The 5,000-nt window shown below is 47.5% G+C and overlaps 1 pseudogene across 1 annotated transcript in view; it reads right to left on the minus strand.

Annotated features, from left to right (window-relative positions):
* Window positions 1-443: 443 nt before the first annotated feature.
* LOC311240724 (pyruvate dehydrogenase (acetyl-transferring) kinase isozyme 2, mitochondrial-like) overlaps window positions 444-5,000 on the minus strand; it is a 14,823-nt pseudogene continuing 10,266 nt past the window's right edge. The window contains exons 6-9 of the transcript XR_014620988.1: window positions 4,462-4,539; window positions 3,135-3,211; window positions 2,808-2,905; window positions 444-560 (exon numbers count right to left, since the gene is read on the minus strand). The product of XR_014620988.1 is annotated as a pyruvate dehydrogenase (acetyl-transferring) kinase isozyme 2, mitochondrial-like (transcript). The remainder of the gene's footprint in view (window positions 561-2,807; window positions 2,906-3,134; window positions 3,212-4,461; window positions 4,540-5,000) is intronic.

The following is a 5,000-nucleotide window of genomic DNA, read 5'->3' on the forward strand; positions in this document are numbered from 1 at the left end:
TCACCAGGGGGGCTCTGTGGTGCTGCTCTGTGACTCACCAGGGGGCTCTGTGGTGCTGCTCTGTGACTCACCAGGGGGGCTCTGTGGTGCTGCTCTGTGACTCACCAGGGGGGCTCTGTGGTGCTGCTCTGTGACTCACCAGGGGGGCTCTGTGGTGCTGCTCTGTGACTCACCAGGGGGGCTCTGTGGTGCTGCTCTGTGACTCACCAGGGGGGCTCTGTGGTGCTGCTCTGTGACTCACAGGGGGGCTCTGTCGGTGCTGCTCTGTGAATCACCAGGGGGGCTCTGTGGTGCTGCTCTGTGACTCACCAGGGGGGCTCTGTGGTGCTGCTCTGTGACTCACCAGGGGGGCTCTGTGGTGCTGCTCTGTGACTCACCAGGGGGGGCTCTGTGGTGCTGCTCTGTGACTCACCAGGGGGGCTCTGTGGGTGCTGCTCTGTGACTCACCAGGGGGCTCTGTGGTGCTGCTCTCCTATCTCAGGTCTCGGAGCGGTAGAGTACATGTAGCTGAACAGCCCCTCCGTCTTCCTGAAGGGACGCCCACCACCTCGATCACTCATCTACACAGAGAGGGAGAGAGAGAGAGAGAGAGAGAGAGGGAGAGAAGTTATTTAAGTATGATAAAATAAGAGCCGAAATAGAGGGTTTGACAATATACAAAATAATCAATGTTTTTAGGAATACATTGTTATTAATATTATGAAATAAATTATAATTCCCACTCTTTGTGTCATGTCAAGAGTTAAAAGTGGTTTGTACATAAACTTCATATTTCATCCCAATCCTATTAAGATCCTAAAACACTCAGGATCAGGTCAAAGCCTGCTGCTGTGATGCAATGAACCTAGAGGTACAGTAGACAGTGTTTCCCCGATTCTGTTTCAAGGAACAGTCTTTATTCAACAGGTCGTGATGTCAAGAACTGGATTAAGAGACGTCACACAATACAGAGAGAGAGGGAGAGAGGGAGAGAGAGTGCCAGGCCATATACCGGTACTCCACTCCAAACAATAACCACATTCATGCAACTCCTGCGAGTCCACCAATTAGGAAGGTGGCATGTTGAAGATATCGACCAATAGAGCGCAGAGTTAATCCCTACTAAATATGGAGCTGGGGTATGTTTGATCCAATGGAATTAATGAGAGGGGGGGGGGGGGGGGGGGGGGGGCGTTATCCGGGCAGATTAGCCTGAGTCAGTGATGATAATGAGGGGCTGTGTAACCAATCAATGACGCCGGCCAGGCAGAGGTGAACTTGGGGCCAATGAACAACTGTGTCAAAGTTTGAATCTACTGTACGTCATATAGACTGTTAATTAATCCTGCCGTCTCCCCTCCATGAAGGACTTGCACAACTCCCGCTGCCTCAACGGAGCAGGAAAAACATTACAAAAGGAGGACAGCTCACACCCTGGCTTCCACCTGTTGGACCTGTTGCCATCGGACAGGCGTTACAGGTTACAGGTTTGATTTGATTTGATTACGGATCCCATTAGCTGGTGCCATGGCAACCAGCTAATCTTCCTGTGCGTCAGAGCAGAACAAACAGGCTCAGAGACAGTTTCTTCCCCAGAGTCATCATCACCACCCTGAACTCTAACATGCAACAATAACTGCCCCCTCCTCCCACACTGTGCACCATCCTACCCACCCCCCCCCCACCCCCCCCCCCCCACAAGTGCAATACCCACCCACTACCGTCTGACACTGTGATTGTTATTTTGTATATTGTTGTTATTTTGTATATTGTAACATTGTTTTATTGTATAGTATTTTATGTTTCTCTTTTATTACCCGTGTGATTTTATATTCACTACTGCACCTTAAGTCCAAATCTCGTATGCAAATATAATGATAATAAAGTACAATCTAATCTAATCTTAATCTACTGTAAATCATATAGACCGTTATTAATCTACTGTAAATCATATAGACCGTTATTAATCTACTGCATGTCATATAGACTGTTATTAATCTACTGCATGTCATATAGACTGTTATTAATCTACTGTAAATCATATATAACGTTATTAATCTACTGTAAATCATATATAACGTTATTAATCTACTGCATGTCATATAGACTGTTATTAATCTACTGCATGTCATATAGACCGGTATTAATCTACTGCATGTCATATAGACCGTTATTAATCTACTGCATGTCATATAGACCGTTATTAATCTACTGTAAATCATATAGACCGTTTCTTTTTTATCCACTTTTTCTCCATTTTCTATATTTTTCTCCCATCCCAATTTCGTATCATCCAATTCAACCCTCCCCTGTCACGGACGCTGTTTCTTGCCTCCCACAAGCCGGCTGCAATGTGGACTAAGTCATACATAGCACAAGTCCCCTCCGGTACTTGAGGTAACAGCAGTCGCATCTTTTCACCTGCGCAGCTCGATCTCTCAGTGGCGAGGAGTAACGCGTGGGAGCTCACGCTGCCCCCCGACACTTCCTGATTCTACTGCGCAGGCGCACCAACCGACCTGTAGGAGTCGCTGTCCACAACGCCCGATCCCCACCCATCAGTTTCCCACCCCCTAATACGGCCAATGTGTATTAGTATGAACGACCCAGCTAAACTGAAAGCAATGTGGAGCGCTGGCTCGAACAGGCGAGCCCAGCGTCTCCGCATTCGTGGCGAGCGCCTTGCCCACTACGCCACGTAGCCGCCCAAATCATATAGACTGTTATTAATCTACTGCATGTCATATAGACCGTTATGCTGTTATTATTTGGTGCACTGTGTTCAGGTTCAGAAACCCATCTTAGTGGCCGTCGGCGCTGTCACTCACCTTGATTGTCAGGTCCTCTCCACCAAGGGCCACCATGACTTGATCGGGGGGAGGGCTCTGCTGGCCTCGTGGTTCTCGATAGTGGCTCTCATGGAGTTCTGTTCAACAGAGGAAGAGTTCACACAATGTTGTAAACAACAACATTCATTTTGGACCCACACATTTTTTTTTATTATAAACTCATTAATAAAAAGAATTTGGGGGGGGGGGGAAGCAATTCTTTTATTCCTTATCATCTTTCTAAAAGCTGTGATTTATTTCCATAATTTTTTTTTATCTATAGCACCTTTAAACGATAACCTTTCCGAGCCTGAATTGATTGATTACCTTGAACAGCTCGAACAGCATGTGGTAGAGGTGGGAGGGGATGTAGGAGATCTGGATAGGAGCTCTGCTCTGGTTGGCTGGAGGACGAAACACACAGGTCAGCACTGGGAGGGGTCTGTGTGTGTGTGTGTGTCTGTGTGTCTGTGTGTCTGTGTGTGGTGTGTGTCTGTGTGTGGGTGTGTGTCTGTGTGTCTGTGTGTGTGTGTGTGTCTGTGTGTCTGTGTGTGGGTGTGTGTCTGTGTGTCTGTGTGTGTGTGTGTGGGTGTGTGTCTGTGTGTCTGTGTGTGGGTCTGTGTGTCTGTGGTGTGTCTGTGTGTGTGTGTGTGTCTGTGTGTGGTGTGTGTCTGTGTGGTGTGTGTCTGTGTGTGTGTGTGTGTGTGTGGGTGTGTGTCTGTGTGTCTGTGTGTGTGTGTGTGTGTGGGTGTGTGTCTGTGTGTCTGTGTGTGTCTGTGTGTGTGTGTGTGGGTGTGTGTCTGTGTGTCTGTGTGTGGGTGTGTGTCTGTGTGTGTCTGGTGTGTGTGTGTGTGTCTGTGTGTGGGTGTGTGTCTGTGTGTGTGTGTCTGTGTGTGTGTGTGTGTCTGTGTGTGGGTGTGTGTCTGTGTGTCTGTGTCTGTGTGTCTGTGTGTGTGTGTCTGTGTCTGTGTGTGTGTGTGTGTCACTTCCGCGTCGGCAGCACAGAGGCAGGCTGGCTGAACGCCAATGTTGTTTTTGTAGAAAACTTAAACAACCGCACCGTCAGTAACTGCCGTCGTTAATGTAGTGATGTGCAAGATCATTTTGAGGAGAACAGTGTGAGAAATGAAACTCATCATCTCCTACCACCAACACGAGGACAAAAGACCATCCCCACCACTCACCTGTCCTGTCCAGCCACCCCGTCACCTCTAGCCCCCCCCCCCCCCCCCCCCCCCAAGACAGAACAATCCACACCACTCACCATTCCAGACAAACCACCCCGAAACACATCACCCCCCCGCCCCCCTCCATGGACCCGAACAATTCTCCCACAACAGTCTGGACAGCCGGTCTCCCCAAAAGGAAGGCCAAGCTGTTAGCCAGGTACTGCTCAGTATCAGCTATTATAGGAAGCCGCTCAACTTGGAGGAGGCGCTGTTTCCTTTACCCGTGATTCGTGTCCGATGTGTCCGACAAGTAGTTCATCCATGTAACTGGCTGTTCTTTCATACTTTCTGACTGCACTGGCAGTATTTATGTCCTTTGTATGAGGCTTCCTTGTACTTCTGTTCATGTGGACATAAATAAACATTTCAAATGTGTGTGTGTCTGTGTCTGTCTGTGTCTGTGTGTGTGTGTCTGTGTTTCTCACCATTCATTTCTCTCAGCTCCAGCTCTGGGGATCCTAAATAATACTGTTCACATAACATCTTAGCACTCTCATAGGCATCTGAGGATATAGAGAGACATAGAGACAGAGAGAGAGAGAGACAGAGAGAGGGAGAGACAGAGAGAGAGAGAGAATACTGTTAGCAGGTCATGGTAGATAACTGGTCAGAAGTAGAATAAACCAGGTTCATCTAGAATCACTTGTTGACCACGATGCTTTGACCTTTGAACCGTCTGTCTGGCTGCTAGGGCTGGGAGTCACCAGTTTCATCACGATACCATATAAATTCTTTGGACAAGGATACGATATTTTGCCAATATCACAAAGTCTGCCACTATACGATTCGATTCAGGTGCCTGCGATCGGCACGAGACGATATCATAATGGCCATTTAATACACAATCGGTAACATTTAGATCAACTCAAAAAAGGCAAGGAAAATATCATTTGACATTTTTATTTTTGAGCTCTTCCAGACATTTAAAATGAAATAAAATCTATTGTTACAAATAGACCTCCTG

Source organism: Notolepis coatsorum, assembly GCF_963971535.1.
Source record: "Notolepis coatsorum genome assembly, chromosome: 14".
In the NCBI taxonomy this organism is placed as follows: Eukaryota; Metazoa; Chordata; class Actinopteri; order Aulopiformes; family Paralepididae; genus Notolepis; species Notolepis coatsorum.